Here is an 18,367-nt window from a genome sequence, read left to right on the forward strand (position 1 = left end):
CAGGTTCATTTATTATGTAGCTCTCTGGGTTGCGTGTGAAACAGTTTTGCAAACATCAGAGGACAATATTTATGTGGTTTTACTAGCAACTCCATTACAGACGAGGCACTTGAACTATTGAAAGCCAAATGCAAGGGGCAAAGGAAACCTATGAATCTTTAGCGAGATAAGGCTTTCGTGGCCACTTGTTGACAAACTGCCTATTGGCTTCTGTCTCGGGTTCTTCGGCCGACGTTCATCTAATGATTTTTCTGACGTTTCGCCAGCACGAGTGGCTTAGATCGGCGAAGGAGAAAAGAGACCCACTTGCAATGTCGGGAATATACCGTATACCATGCACATGCGGAAAAGTTTATGTCGGAATGACTGGACGATCCATCAACACCAGGATCAAAGAGCATAAGCGACATTGCAGGTTGGGGCACGTGGAGAAATCGGCCGTGGCAGAGCAAGCACTGAATGAGACCGACCACCTAATAAAATTCGCCGACACGGAAGTTCTGGCTGTAGAGAAGCACTATGGTTCAAATGGCTCTGAGCACTATGGGACTTAACATCTGAGGTCATCAGTCCCCTAGAACTTAGAACTACGTAAACCTAACTAACCTAAGGACATCACACACATCCATGCCCGAGGCAGGATTCGAACCTGCGACCGTAGCGGTCGCGCGGTTCCAGACTGAAGCGCCTAGAACCGCTTGGCCACAACGGCCGGCGAGAAGCACTATCACACGCGCTTGTTCAGAAAAGCTGTAGAAATACAAAAATACGCGAACAGTTTGAACAAGAAAGAGGAAAGTCTTAAGGTAAACGGATCCTGGCTTCCCGTACTGCAGCGAACGACCGTCGCAGGTAGCAAGAGGAGAACCGCACCGGAAATGACCGCGGAGAAGCCCTCGGACGTTGGCGCGCCAGGTACATATAGTCTGCGCCCGCGAGGTCGGCTCCAGTTCACCACCGGCAATGGAGGGTGAAGCTTTGACAATGCCAGACACTCGTGCTGGCGAAACGTCAGAAAAATCATTAGATGAACGTCGGCCGAAGAACCCGAGACAGAAGCCAATAGGCAGTTTGTAAACCATTGAGCGTTCACGTGAAATGATTCTCTTAGACAGACGATTAACTATTGACGAAGTGGCACATCGCCTGCAAATTAGACACAATTCCGCCTGCAAAATTATCCACAACAGACTTGGATTTCATAAAGTTTGTGCAAGATGGGTCCCAAACCAATCACACAGTAGCATAAGCAAATGCGCTTAGACATTTGCAAAAATTTTTGGATCGCTATGGTAACGAAGGGGACTACTTCTTGGACAGGATCGTTACTGGTAACGAAACATGGATCCATCATTACGAACTGGAGAGTAAACGGCAGAGTATGGAATGGAAACATCCAAATTCGCCGTGCAAGAACAACTTCAAGACCCAACCGTCCACAGGCAAGCTGATGCTTAAGGTTTTTTGAGACGCACAAGGTCCAGTACTGGAACATTATGGGGAAGGGGCACAACAGTCAACAGTATACGTTACAATGAGATGCTTACTGCCAGGCTAAAGCCTGCAACTCTAAGCAAACGCCGAGGATTGCTGTCAAAAGGTGTTGTGTTATTGCACGACAATGGCCGTCCGCATACTGCTCCCCACACTGATGAAACGCTCTAGAAACTCAAATTTGAAGTACTGAATCATATACTCCTAATCTTGCCCCTTCTGACTATCACTTGTCTGGTCCACTCAAACAGGCATTAAGGGGCCATCGAATTGCCTCGGACGAAGCAGTGAAAGAAACAGTGCATTCCTGGCTCGCAGCTCAGTCGAGAACCTTCTTTTATGAGGTCATCAGGAAGCTTGTACAACGATGGACCAAGTGTGTTGAAATGCAAAGAGACTACGTCGAAAAATGATGTTCTTGTAAGTTTCCTATTTGATTACAGTAAAATATTATAACTACTTTGCGGATAATAAATGACTTACCCTCGTGGTTTGTAACACTGTATCTCTTTTAGAAAGTCTAGGAGTAGTTTAACTAACAAATAAAAAAAACCTGATGTTCTGACTTTATAAAATATAAAATGTAGATTCCTCCTCCTTGAGCTCCCCTTCTCTTCCATGTAATGACGTTTTCCGCGCCCACATCATTTTTTTGTGTTATTTCGCACTTTTGTCTCACTTCTCAAATATACAAGCTACTCTTGCAAGCTGCAGACCGTTTGAGTCCAATAAATGGCATTTTCATACAAATGTGGACTCTGGCAGCCACATATATAAGCTACTGTGTTGAGTAAGTCCACTTGGTGTATAAAAACGATTTAAAATCATACTGCGAAATCACAGTTCCTACGGAAAAAACACTTGAGGATAGCCATGCGAGTTGAGATCGCGTGTTTTGAATTGATTTAATGTGCCATGCGTGATGGAGAGGGTGCGTACACCTTGACGTGACAGCGCCATGATGGCCAGTGTGAACTGGCTTTAAAGCCACGTTCAAACATGCAGCTAATGTGACAACAGAGGTTGAGACTTTTCGTAGCAGCACCATGGGCTACAGTTCACACAGGACGCCACAAATTCTATGTAGTTGCACAGCTTTGAACATGCTGTCAGCTGAAATCATGCAAGCGGGTATTAATGGTATGGTGCAGATTATGGCGTTAGAGTTGTCATAAGAGATACGTACAAGCAAAACGAAACCGAAATGAAAATCCGAAAATAGATTTCGTGCAGGGATAAATCAGAGGCCACAAACATATTTACAATAGCAATAACACTGGAAGAGGAAAAATTCTGTCTCCTATGGCAAACTAACCAACAGCTGATATGTAAATCAGTGATGTGGGAGAAGTGTGATAAGATAAGGAGACGTGGAAACAGGTGTCAAAAGCCAATTTTAGCGGATTTGGAGGCGGAAGTGTATCTACATCTACATCTACATTTATACTCCGCAAACCACCCAACGGTGTGTGGCGGAGGGCACTTTACGTGCCACTGTCATTACCTCCCTTTCCTGTTCCAGTCGCGTATGGTTCGCGGGAAGAACGACTGTCTGAAGGCCTCCGTGCGCGCTCGAATCTAATTTTACATTCGTGATCTCCTCGGGAGGTATAAGTAGGGGGAAGCAATATATTCGATACCTCATCCAGAACCGCACCCTCTCGAAACCTGGCGAGCAAGCTACACCGCGATGCAGAGCGCCTCTCTTGCAGAGTCTGCCACTTGAGTTTATTAAACATCTACGTAAGGCTATCACGGTTACCAAATAACCCTGTGACGAAACGCGCCGCTCTTCTTTGGATCTTCTCTATCTCCTCCGTCAACCCGATCTGGTACGGATCCCACACTGATGAGCAATACTCAAGTATAGGTCGAACGAGTGTTTTGTAAGCCACCTCCTTTGTTGATAGACTACATTTTCTAAGGACTCTCCCAATGAATCTCAACCTGGTACCCGCCTTACCAACAATTAATTTTATATGAACATTCCACTTCAAATCGTTCCGCATGCATACTCCCAGACATTTTACAGAAGTAACTGCTACCAGTGTTTGTTCCGCTATCATATAATCATACAATAAAGGATCCTTCTTTCTATGTATTCGCAATACATTACATTTGTCTATGTTAAGGGACAGTTGCCACTCCCTGCACCAAGTGCCTATCCGCTGCAGATCTTCCTGCATTTCGCTACAATTTTCTAATGCTGCAACTTCTCTGTATACTACAGCATCATCCGCGAAAAGCCGCATGGAACTTCCGACACTATCTACTAGGTCATTAATATATATTTTTTATTATATATTTGTTTATTAATTTCTTATCTATACACACTTCTACACATTGATCTTGCCAAAAGCTGAGAAGCGATTCTTCTTTGTGTTGTAGCTCTCTGGGTTACTCTGGGATGCTGTTTGGGGCACTCTGGGATGCTCTCTGGGGCACTCTGGGATGCTCTCTGGGGCACTCTGGGATGCTCTCTGGGACTCTGGGATTTTCTGGGAGGCTCTCTGTGGCACTGTCGGATTCTCATAGGGCAGGGTGTTACAAAAAGGTACGGCCAAACTTTCAGGAAACATTCCTCACACACAAAGAAAGAAAATATGTTATGTGGACATGTGTCCGGAAATGCTTACTTTCCATGTTAGAGCTCATTTTATTACTTCTCTTCAAATCTCATTAATCATGGAATGGAAACACACAGCAACAGAACGTACCAGCGTGACTTCAAACACTTTGTTACAGGAAATGTTCAAAATGTTCTCCATTAGCGAGGATACATGCATCCACCCTCCGTCGCATGGAATCCCTGATGTGCTGATGCAGCCCTGGAGGATGGCGTATTGTATCACAGCCGTCCACAATACGAGCACACAGTCTCTACATTTGGTACTGGGGTTGCGTAGACAAGAGCTTTCAAATGCCCCCATAAATGAAAGTCAAGAGGGTTGAGGTCAGGAGAGCGTGGAGGCCATGGAACTGGTCCGCCTCTACCAATCCATCGGTCACCGAATCTGTTGTTGAGAAGCGTATGAACACTTCGACTGAAATGTGCAGGAGCTCCATCGCACATGAACCACATGTTGTGTCGTACTTGTAAAGGCTCATGTTCTAGCAGCACAGGTAGAGTATCCCGTATGAAATCATGATAACGTGCTCCACTGAGCGTAGGTGGAAGAACATGGGGCTCAATCAAGACATCACCAACAATGCCTGCCCAAACGTTCACAGAAAATCTGTGTTCATGACGTGAATGCACAATTGCGTGCAGATTCTCGTCAGCCCACACATGTTGATTGTGAAGATTTACAATTTGATAACGTTGGAGTACATGCTGACTAAACTAAAATAAGTTCTAACATGGAAATTAAGTGTTTCCAGACACATGTCCATATAACATCTTTTCTTTATTTGTGTGTGAGGAATGTTTCCTGGAAGTTTGGCCGTACCTTTTTGTAACACCCTGTATATTAAGGAAAGAAGCAAGAATTCTATGAAAACACTGTTTTTTATTATCTTAATACTCAAAATATATCAACAACAAATTACATTTAACAAAAAGTAATTTTGCCGCTTTTTCACCCTACAATCTATTTCGATGTTTTTTTGTATATGAGGCCAGCTCCACTGAATAACTGTTGACTGCTACGCTACTGGGAGCAGCTAACATGCTGGCGAACTTGTGGCAATAGATAGTGGCACTTGTGTCCCTTTGATTTCCACCATATTAGGGTATCCTCTTGTAGAGGAAGTCTTTTTTGTTTCGTACTCCAGTTGGTTTGATTTAGCATCAAAAGCAGACTGTCGTTTACGTTAGTTGTAGTAGGGTCTTACTGATCTTCGTTCATATTTAACACAAATTCTAGCGGTTGTAAAGATGTTTCTCATTGAGATTCTGTGATTACGCCACAGCTTGTTGAAGGCAGATTTTCAGTTCAGAATTGGCACCTTTTAGAGCTAGTAGGTATGCATTCATCTTGAGACGAGATTGGATCTCTGCCTTCATCACCATCAAATTAAGTATCTGCGACTTGACTTGCTCTATGACAATACCAGTGAAAAGTTTTGATTTGTATCACTGAACATAATATATCGCAATTGTGTACTTACAGTTTTTGGTCAGTTCTCCAAATCTCGTGTGTCAATTCAATTCATCACGTAATTTTCTTTAAAATTTTTGGAATTGTTCTGAAGTATCAGTGTTTGTTTCTTCTTGCTGTAAAGTGCTCACAACTTGAATTAGCTGTATGACTAATGAGCAATGCAATGAATTGCTTGGTGATTTATGGCCCCTTCTTGAAGTATCGTTTCAAATTTCGTCGATATTACATCACCTTTATGACGCCCAGTCATGGCTTTACATTTCAAAATTGACTTCAAACGATGTTTCACAAGACTTCATTAAACATAGCAATGAAGTTCTAGAATGTAGAACAGACTATATGTAAGATATAAAAGATATTTTTTCAAATTCTTCAAGTAAATTTTTGATTTTTCTTGCCAGCTTATTGTACAAGTTATTGCATAAATAAAAAATAAAAAAGTCACGACCTATCAATTTGTACATTGGAAGTGCAGCATTCATTACTCCACATAAATTGGTTTCCTCGGCAAGTTTTGGAGGGCGATCTTTTCAGCAATCACACAATCCATTTTTTGAGACTTTTACTTGTGAGGGATCCCAATAATCATTTACTTGCAGACTTTGTTGCAATGTACGTTGTTGTTTAGAATTTTGGCTGGAGTAAAAAAAACCTATCACAACGACACAATAAAAAAGTAAAATACCAAAAGTAATCAAATATGTAAAAATTAATTCAAAACTAAAATTCCAAGTTGTGAAGTATAGCAAGTCAATAATTCGGAGTGTGCCCAGCTAAAATGACAATTGTAAAAGAAATGTTCCTGAATCAGTTTATAAAACAAGCTGCAGTCTCTCAGTAGGGTGTTAATTTATATATATTGGAAATTTCTTCATATTGCATACCAGATTTCAGTAACTTATTTACCATCATTAGTGTTTATTGTGAGACAAAGTACTTAGAGTTTTACATAGAGTGTGATAACTGTTTAAAATGCTCACCTCAGAATGGAGGAGGGGCAGGGACATACAACCAGTTTAAATTTCGTGCCATGCTGCCAACATACACTCATGTGCAGCTCATGTAGTACACTGGCGCATTTATTCCATGCCACAAACTGTTGTATGTTGATATTGGTAACTACTGGCAGCAATGAGAAAAGGTACATTATATATCGCCTTGTACCAACACGGCCAGGACAGAACTAAGGACAGGGTGAGCTATCATATTGTGAATCACTCAGATAAAACAGATTCGTGTGGGCAGTGGCCAGAGTTCAGCCCATGATAATCGAACGATATTTTTAGTGCCAACTACATTCTTATATAAATATTGATGACGCTTTTGTTTTTCCACCTCCACTGAAAATTTGATAGTTTCAAATAAATTCTCAAACTCTGCAAATTTCACACATCATGATTTAAGATGATTCTTCAATGCAGTGGTCATGCACTTTTTTTGTGAGTATACTTTGCCACAGATTTTACATTTGGTACTCAAATAATTATTCTTAACGAAATAGTTCCAAATAAGACTTGTTTTTGGTTTCATTATTGCACTCTTACCCAACATTACACTACAAAACTGTTGTCTAAAAAACACTGTACAATACAATAATGTTATACAGCAACACACAATAGACTGACAAGTGAAAAAACGCTACAATTTCGCGGCGATGGACAGATATCACTGCGTAATAATCCAATAAGGACATCAATCGCTATCGGCACATATCGGCTTGCTACACCTCCTGCCCAAACTTCCGTTTTAGCAGCAGCCAGCACATTGGACCAATAAGCGTGCGCACCGACAATCTCGCCAGTGTTGAAAGTTCCAATAATCTTGTGATATATTAATGTGGAACCAGATGCGGAAGCAGATCCGGAAAATGTGTGATGTGCGGAACTTCCGCAGTTGCGGAAGCGAAAGCAGAGGTCTGTCACATCACTACCGTAAATGTCATCTGCAGACATGCTAGTCTCCTAAGATTTTAGAATCTAACTGTATTCGTTGATCGAGGCGTTTTGAATAACTAATTTTGTGTTTAACAGCTGCCAGATCACACTTGAGGATTACATGCAGGAAATAACCCCCAATTTATACAGTGCTTGGTCTAAAAATAGAGTTGTGTGACTCGCTTATTTGGGTATGTATTACTTTTATTTATTTATTCATCTAAAAATCTTTCAAGATTGTGCGATAGGCCTATATCACTGGTTTGCAAATATTGCGCCCACGCACGTACGCACACACACACAGCTACAGAAAATTACACACTGGTTGTTGTTCTTGTCGTTTCAGAAGCTGCGAAAGTGTACCTGTTGACCACTGTTTCGCTTTCCTCAGAAATAAAATGAAAGCACACTGAAATAGAATGGTGGACAGCAGTAATTACCCCACAATAACTGTGGCAGAATGCTCTTGTTTCGAAATACAACCACCAGGTAGCAGTGGAGGAAAGAAAATGGTGTAGCAAAGAACAACCAAATTGAATTTTTTGTGGCATGAGAAAAGTTGTAAGTCTTAAGTTGTGGCACTGAAAACTGGAAGTACACGTGCAACTGCATTGCAACTGTAGTATGGCAGTAGCTGTGGCGATAGTTTTCTGCAAGTGTGAACCTGGCTTAACGCAGAAAACGAGAAGCCAGAGACTTACACTCCACCATATGCTTACGACCAAGATGCTGAGTGTAGTATGTGTTTGTGTGTGGTGTTAATCATCGAAATACAAAACTAAAATTGTGTAAAAATAGTTAATCCTGTTACCTGTAGATGCATAAACAGAAGCAGAAAGTCTGGAGTTATTTTCTACATGTATTGTAAATGCTTTGGGTAAAATAATTTTGAGTCAAATATGGATTATTTGTTTCAAAGTTTTAGCTCATTGATGTTTATGTTTACAATATGTAAGTTTACAAAGGCATTACAAGGAAAATCTTGTGGATCAAGGCTTTGCAACAAAATATAGACCATCAGTAAAATATAACACAATACATTCAAAATATTTCCACGGAGCTTACTTGACCGAAATTTAATGTCACACATTCACTTCAGAAGGTAACTGGCGCCCATTTTCTCATAAATGATTGTAATGCTTCGGTATATGATACCTATTTATTTGACAAAATTTGATGTCAAACCTGATTTCCTTTTGCTGTTGGCAGCAGGTGTCATGGCAGCTGTCAATGCATTTTGTATTTTACTTAAATGTTTACATTTGAGATAATTTAGTGAGCATATGTCATGACTAAGCAACTAATTATTCATTTAAAATTTTCAACATATTTATTCTTTATTTTGCATTTATGATTATTCTGCTCTTTGATAATTGTTATTTTGTAAGATTTTTTTATTTTCAGAACTTATGCTCCAGAAAATGATAACATTATACTGTTGCTAAAACATGTCCCCATCAATCCTGTTTCATCACTTCATGATACTGCTATTCATATCAAGATAAACATGTACAATGTGTATGAAGTAAACATGGAAAACGTGACGAAAATCAAGTTACTGCCTAAAACAGGGAAATAGGCATTTAAATCATGTGATGAAATTCTTGTAGAAGAAGATCTACATAGATGATGACTATTTCAGTGCATACAAGTGTTCCATTGTAAATGAAGAGTTCTTGCATCAGATTGCCAAGGCAGTATGTTCTGATGGTCTTACAAAATGTGGCTCAGCTTTGAGATCCTGTGCATCAATGCTTAACTTTTGTTTTTTAATGGTGTTATGATTGTGTCATATTTGATACATGTATGCTGCATCCTAGAACGATAAGATATAGCAAAGTGGGTCATCTGCTTTCACAAATAATGCAATGTGTATGTCCATAGAATACCACTGATTTAATGGCTAGTGAACTTATAAGCCTTAACTGAAGATTTTATTTGTGAACTTGAGTGTTCACACATGACATCAATGATCACTTTGTTGTCACTTGGTATTAATAGTCTAGTATGCCTCATGGAGTGAGAATGCTGAGAGCCCTTTCTCACATAAACGAAAGTGAATGCAAATACAGTGATGTAATTACCTTTGAAGAACAGTGAACTAGATTTGTGGTTAATAAATAGGAATTTTGTGTTCGTATTGTGTATTAAACCAGGGATCTAGAAACAACAGAGAGGCTTCATCCCAACGTACGCCTCAGTGGTTCACAACCCCACAACAGGCCAAAGCAGTCCAACCACCCCATTACCATACCACACTGCCTCCCAGTGGACACCCCTCTCCCCCCTGGAAACGTCTCATACCAGAAGAGTGTAACCCCAAATGTTTACGTGGTCGAGTAAGGATGGTGTATGCGTATGTGGATACAGTGTTAGCACAGCAATTGCCAACATAGTGTAACTGAGGCAGAATAGGGGAAGCAGTCTGCATTTGCAGAGGCAGATGGGAAACCGCCTTAGAAACCATCCACAGGCTGGCCGGTATGCTGGACCTCGACACAAATCTGCCGGGGGAATTCGTGCCTTCAGGCTCAGAAAGCAGCGCATTTACCGTGTGGGTACCCGGGCAGTCTTCGTTATTGTGACTTTTGGTCTGAAGGGAGTTTGATAAATGCAATCTTATTATATCAAAGTAGTTCATAATTAGTTTTGAAACTACAGAATTATTTTAATGAAGGACGATTAGTTAAGTAGTTGATAATGGTTGATGATGTCATATTAGTTGTCATATAAAATCAATTTGCTGACATACCGCAACTACTAATGAACTCGCTAGTTGCAAAAAAGTTTTTACCTTCAGTTTGAGTAGGATATAGATGCCGGTCCTAGTTCACTTGGCTCAGTTGTTGCTTAATCCAGGACAAACCCAAGTTATCGTGACCAATATTTATATCCTACTACAAAGCAAATCCTACGGTATTTTCATTTAAGAAACTCCTATTTTAGTATAAATTACTTAGAATAATTAATAAATATGAAATTATCATGTTCACTTATTATAAATTATTTATTTTTTCTCACAAATGGCGAATGTAAGAAAATAAATTTAATTTTTTTAATAAAAGGTGAATGTAAGGAAATAAAATGAATTATAGAGCACATAAGAAATCTATTCCTTATCTAACATTTTCCTAGTTTTTTCTTCTTGAGCAGCTGGAAGAGTTTTATGAACTTCCGTTTGTAAATGTTTTTGAGCTGACACTTGATTACACTTCTACCACATTCGCCCGTAACTTTAAAATTTTTATATTCTTCACCACACTCTTTACATATATTATTATATCCATCTTTTAGGGAATTATATTTATGAATTACTGTGATATTTTTTATCTGTACTTTTACTGCACTGCTTTAGCTGTTTGGTATTGTCCATTTAAAAGATATAAAATTTAATACGAAAAAATAAATTCTTTAAAAATTTTTAGAGTGAATTACAAATCATGAAATTCATTATTTCGGTTTTTAAGTTTCTTCATTCATTTATATTTCAGTTTCATCGTTCTTTCTCAATCAACTGAAAATCCCAATCAGGAAATAAATTATAACATCTACCAGGAAAACTACTCTAATACTCCAGAATGAGATTTTCACTCTGCAGCAGAGTGTGCGCTGATATGAAACTTCCTGGCAGATTAAAACTGTGTGCTGGGCCGAGACTCGAAATCGGGACTTTTGCCTTTTGCGGGGTAGTGCTTTTAATCTAATACTCGTTATTAAGTTCCATACGAATTTTTTCTCCATGTTTAGTATTTAAATCTTGACATTGAGTAATATTTATCTCTAACTCACTTAGTTTTTAATCACTTTAAAGTCACTTGAGTTGTTGAGCTTCTTCCACTTACAAAAAAAATCTAATTAAAATTTTTCCTTATTATTTGTAATATCCATATGGTATCTGTTTTGTTTTCCAAAATATATCTTTTATCACCCTGAGGACTCAACGATTTCTTGTTTATTTCAACTGTGTATTTTTCTGGTTTTTCACATCCAAACATATTAATTTTTCTGTAGTGGTCTCTATTGTTAAACAAACAATCTTTATAATCTTCTGAGCATATTCTATTTTTGACAACATATTTCTTAACTCCTTCAGATTTTTTTCTCTATTCCAACTCCAACTTTATTAGCATTAATTTTTTCTCTGAAACCGCAAAATTCTTCCATTATTTTTGCATTGCATTCATCTTTCACTTTTCCTAAAACTTTCTTATTTACTTGTGGAACACCACATATATTATTTTCAGGATAATCGCTAGTATCAAATTTATCAATCATCGTTTTCAGATCTTCATAGAAATCTTTAGTTATTGAGTAGCATTATCAAGATACAGACAGCTATACCTACAATACAAAATTTTCTCCATTATTTGGTTTCATTATTCTGTAGTGAAAAATCATACATCAGTTCTTTAGATAAAATATGGATACTCATTCCAATACAGATTGATTTATTAATTGTAAATTTTGTTTTATTCATACGAGTAGCAACAAGATTTTCATTAAATGTAGGTCTTACTTTAAAGTTTGGTTTAGCTATAAGTTTACCACATGTATCTCTATCTGATACTAAATTTGTATAACTATCTAATATTTTACATTGTCTTACCAAATACTGAACTATTCATCAATTTAAGGAAATCTTTTTCAAAACCTTTTTTAGCCTTTGTTCTCTTTGCTGTATTTAAATCTATATACTTTATCAACCTATACAATTGTTTAAATTTTAATACTGTATGTATTTATCTAAATTTGAATCCTAATGATAGATACAGTTAAAGGTTTCTATAATGAGCTACATATTCATTTTTATTGTTGAGAGTTGCTTACTGTAATTTCTGGAACAATTTTATTTTCATGAGCTAATGGTAAATCGTTGTGTAAATCTTTTAATTGTTTTAGATACTCTAAATCTACTTAAAATATATATCCAATTTTTGCAGCATCTGATATTACACTTACTTTTGTACAATCAAAAAGATTTAGTTCACCCCCTTCAAATCCTCCATATGGTAAATATTGACTCATAGTATAACCATATAAATTATTCGCATCTAAATATGCTAGATAATTTTATATCTTTTTACTATTGAAATCCTTCACATATTTATTGTTTGCTTTAACAAATCTTTTATAACACTGTGATATTCGTCCTCTTATTCCCTTTTCATCCATTAAAAATTATATCATAATCAGTAATAAATCAAGAAGTTCTTTAATCATTTTCAACATGGTATTTTATTGCACCTGGTTTATCTTGGAATACAAAGATATATAAAAGCATATCATCTAGATCCAAGTTTTTCTAAGATTTTCAAATAGTCCAGACAATAACAATACATTGGCTTTAAGATATAAGTCATAATGTTCACCAAGATGTTTAATATTATATTTTATTCTCACTTTTTTGCATGTTTATAATTTCATCATTTATATCTGTCATTGAGTTTATTATGCAATTCTTCTTTTGCTGGTAATTGTGTCTTTTCAAATTTTTTCAGAGAATCCATGTAATCATATAGATAGACACATTTTCTGATCATTAGAGCAAATAACTCTCAGTTGATATCTCTTCAGATTTGATGAAAGATTATCAGGCCAAGAAGCCATAAATTTAGATGGGTCAATAAATCTCATTTTCAACTTTCTGTTCTCCAACAAAAACTTAAATTTTTATCTTAATTTCTGGGTATTAAATCTATTTTATGTTATCTTAATCAAGTTATTTCACAAACAGATGGCAATCATATCCTGACAAACTATATAAATAAATCTGTACAAAACTCAGATGTTTTAACTATTTACAATTATTACAAATAGAGTTACATATTTTCCAGTCAAATGGTCATGATGAACTTTTTTTCTTTTTCTTTCTAGACAAATTAGACATCAGATAAATTTTGACATCATAATATATGTTCCTAGTTTATCTGCTTATAAATTCTCTAATAAAATTTTCAGAAAAATTTAACATTAGTGATATATTTTCCGAATTTGATGTCTTGAAGTCCTCATATAAAATTTTTTGAAAAGTTTGGTGATACTGATATTGCAATCCAGTATACAATATCTTGGAATTCCCTAATAATGTCTTTAGATAAATTTTCAGGTAATGATATAAGTCTTCAATATCGTATGTCGTGGTATTATGGAATAAAATTTACAGATATATTAAGCAAAAAAAAAAATATCTCACCCATGTGATGTGTCTTGAAAATTCCTTATATAATATTCAGATAAATTTCTTTTTGATATAACATTCCAATTTACTTTATTCCAATAACCTCTTATAAATTATTCAGATCTAGTTTGCCTCAAAAGTCTCTGATGAAGTTTTTAGTCAATTTACATTGTGATATAATTCCCAAATTTAACCTGTCTTGAAATTCTCACATTTTTTCCTTTTACTGTGCTATATCGTTTAATTCCTAATTCTTTTGCTTTAACTTTTAATTCTTTCAGGGTATAATTTTTTACTTCAATGTTGTTTTTCTTAATTTCTTCACTGATATTATGATTATTAATTAAATCAATAAGTCGTCGTTTTCTGATTTCAGAATAAACTTTAAGTCCTAATTCCCTTGCCATAGCTTTTAAGTCATTGTCTTTTATACTTTTTAGACTCGCCATTTATTAAAAAATGAATTTTATTAGATATATAAAAAAGGATGAAATTTTTTTCTCATATACAATGATATTGAATTTATTTCTTATTAGTTATGGAATTTCAGACCTAGACTGCCCCATGGCAGCATTAAATATTATTTAGTCTAAAAAACTATAGTCTAGAATATACTGAAATGAAATGTATGAGCTTAAATGTAAATGATGAAGTGGGGTGTAGCTGGCAGAAGCACATACATTCTGATTCTTTAAAATAAAATATAAAATACAATAACATATATTCCTTAATTAAATGCAGCAATCAGAAGTACATCTAATGCAGCTGTAGCTAGTTTAGAAAAACATTCGATGAATATATTTGAATTTAATCAGAAAAAGAGTTATCAGTTAAATTTAGGTATGTGGTATAAAAATATATGCATTACTTCACTCAATAAAACATAAAATATCATTAGTCTTAAAACATCTTTCTGATTAAGTATGTATTTCTGAGGGGGCTTTGTTCCCTCTGGAAATTTTAAACAATTAAAAAATGAATTGGATTCAATTACAGATTATCATGTGGAATATATAGATAATAGATATAATCGTCCAATTGCTTTAGAATATGAATATATACGGAACGAAATAAGACAAATAACACCAAATAATTTACATAAAGGAACTTGCTTTTCATTAACTGTTGGCAATGTTATAATCTATTAATGTGATTAAGAACTAAAGTTGGTAATAAAATTAAAGGTTATTATATTAAATTTAGACAAAATATTTATGGATTATTTGAAATATACATGAGAATAAAAAGGAGTTTAATTCCAATAACAAAGCCACAGACCTTCAAAATACATTAATAACAGAAATGAACACAAACAACAACTTGCAATACAATTAGAAGAAGAAAAATCTAAAAATTCATGTTAAACCAAATAAATAGAAAAATGTCGATAAAATAAAAGCATAATATCATCTATGTAGTGACTACAAAACAAAAGCATAATCATCATATTCTCAAAGTTGGTGGAAAGAAACAGGTTCATCAAATCCAGATTATTTACATACAATACTTGTGAGTACCCAGATAACAAATACGAATACTACTACATCAGAGAGTGTGTTAGTTATCTTACTAACAAACAGTTGTTTACTATGAGATTAAAAAGCTGACTTATAGAAGAAAGTAAAGAATTGTACAACATGAAATTTAGTGATGTAAAATATTACTTATTGATAGAGAAAGTGATTTATTGTGAAATGCACGAAAATTTAATGATTATGAAGTTAGAGGTAAAATATTTAACATCTCATTACTACTCCTCTAGAAATTTTTAATTGTTGTCTTTCTTAAGGACTCACAGCTTAAGTAAACCACAAGATAATTGATGAAAGTGTTAGATGATCTGAGTAGAGAGGAAGAATCTCCAATTATTTCGGAAATCCATGAAGAACATCGATAATAAAAAGAATTTAGTTAGACCAACACTACAAAATCTTCTTGAATCAAAAGAATGCAAAATTAATGTAAAAAGAAATATATGGAAAGATTCAAAGAATATGATAAGGAAAACTAATCCAAATCTAGAAACAAATTTTATGTAAAATAGTAAATAACTTACAATTCTTTTTTTAAATATTCACAAACAACAAAAATTCCTTTTCAATTGAAATTTTATAAAACAAACATTTTTTCATTAGTTAATTGTTGTATGAATGGAGATTATCTTCATTTAGATAATGTGTGCTTACAATAAATGAAAGAGCAAATTCCCTCATTTGTTCTGTTTGATACATTTATACATATAACTTTTTATTTAATATAAAAAAATAAACAGCGAATTAAACGTTGGTCAGTCACAGACACCTCGTAATATGTTTAAATGAAGATGGTGCTAATACAAAGACGAAGAGTATAACTAACAGCTATATCTTTTGAACATGCAAATTAATTATTTCTCAAGAAAAGTAAATTTCGAACTCCTTTTTTCATAATTAAATGTTATGTGGCATTGTTAAAATTTTTATATACAGCTAATACACAAAACGTATTAAAACTCAAAATTGGTGTTTACTCAAATTGTTGTTTACTTGGATGAAATCGCTTTTGATAACCTTCATTTTAATATCGAAATAGGCTCTATCTTGTTTAATAAAACAATTAGCAGAATGAATATAATAATCAAAACCAAACAAATTTAAAGTTTCAATAACAACTTCCAATTGTGTATAAAAAATTTTGTAAGATATTTTTATTTACCTAACTTTTGTGTATTATCAAATGCTAACCAATTAACATATACTGTATTTGCTTTCTTTTTTAAAACTTTTTCAACAAGATACACATCAGGATATTTTGTTTTCACAAATTCTCAGGAATTACGATTTAAATATTGAAGAAGTAAAAGGACATTTTTATGGTATGGATTATAATGAATAACAGATCTAGTTTCAAATATTTCTGTTGACCAATTAGCTATATATCCTTTCTCGAATATTTCCTTCAAGTTACTAATTATAACTATCACCTTTTTTAAATTTCGATTTCTCATTACCTACAGCAGTAATTGGTTTATAATTATTTTCATTAACTTGTATTGGTTTCATTTTTTCTGTTGAATGTTGTTATATTCATCAACTAATTTTGAGACTAGGTCAGTCCATTTATAATTTCCTTGTAAGTTAAATTTTTTCCATACATTTTTTAAATTTCTCTTAAATCTCTCAACAACAGCTGCTTTTAATTCTGTAAACATTGAATAATGATTAATATTATATTTTTCTATCAGTCTTTAAATTCTTTATTATACAGTTCTTTACCATTATTTGCATTTAAATTTTTTGAATATCTACATCTAAATATTGTTTCAAAGGCAGAAACTACATTCTTACCTGTTTTATCTTTAACTGGAACAGAGTATGCAAATTTTGAAAAAAAGGCCTATAACAGTAATTATTTAGATCCTTTATTGTATAAATTCTATTCAAATTACCTGAATCCATTTCTATTCGATCTGCTTGCCATAAATCATCAATAGTGTAGAAATGACAATTCTTCTTTTTATTAACGAACCAATGTGAAAAAATTTAATTAATTATTTCTTCACAAATATCTGAACGTGTGAGCAATTCACTCATCCCTCCACCTACAATTTTTTTTAACTAATGTACTCTTTTTACATGTGAACAAAGACCTATTCTTATTCCTCCGATTTTCAGTTGTTATTCTGAGAGGATCGTGTGTTTCAGTGAATTTTTTGCACTTCAAACAGTAGACGTGATTGTGTTGGAGGTCTGTCCAATTATATAGATAAAAAATATAATAAGATTTCAATTACTTCTCCAAATAGAATTAACTTTACATCAACAGGAACAGTTTTTATTTTAGCCTGAATTAACTTCACATCAACAGGAACAGTTTTTACTTTAGCCTTTAATCTTACAGTTGGAAAATTTTATGTATGTACAATTAATGATTGATTATTGTTATTTATTTCATACAGTTTATCAGATACACTTACTGTAATGCCAAAATCGTCGAATTCTACATTTTTCATTAAATTCTTACCAATACAATAATTCTTTTAAGTTTGAAATTGTGTATTTTTTGCTCACCTGCAGTCATAAACGAAAATTTAATTATTTGTCTGTCATATACAATATTTTCCAATCTATTACACCTATATAAAGCAATGTCAGATCTGTATGCAAGCATTTCATTTTTTCATCAAGACTTCTTATAGCATTAAAATTATCTCGATAAATCTGTGTAACTTTTTTATTAAAACGTATTTTGGTGACATAATTATTGAATTGGGTTAGAATTCTTATATATTCGGGTTTTTAACATATTATTTTTCTAAGTATTGTTCAGGAACAGCATCAAACCCATTTACTGAATCTTATATGTGTACTATTACCCCATCTTTAAATCAATATATGCTTTAGGTACTTTAAAAGTAGCTCATAATTCTTTATGTAATTAATCCAAAAACAGCAAGTTTAATTTAACAATTTTTGGTTCTTATTCATTTTTTATTTTTTATGAATTTATCTGATCATTAATTGTGTTACCTTAAGCTGTAGTTTATTTCCAAAAATGTCCTTCCATTAGATTCAAAATAACATTAAACTTATAATTATCCAATAACAATTTCAAAACAGACACAAATGACAAGAAATTACTTCAATTAAGTATTCTTTCATTGTTGTAGTATAGATTAT

This window comes from Schistocerca nitens, chromosome 4 (genome assembly GCF_023898315.1).
Source record: "Schistocerca nitens isolate TAMUIC-IGC-003100 chromosome 4, iqSchNite1.1, whole genome shotgun sequence".
In the NCBI taxonomy this organism is placed as follows: domain Eukaryota; kingdom Metazoa; phylum Arthropoda; class Insecta; order Orthoptera; family Acrididae; genus Schistocerca; species Schistocerca nitens.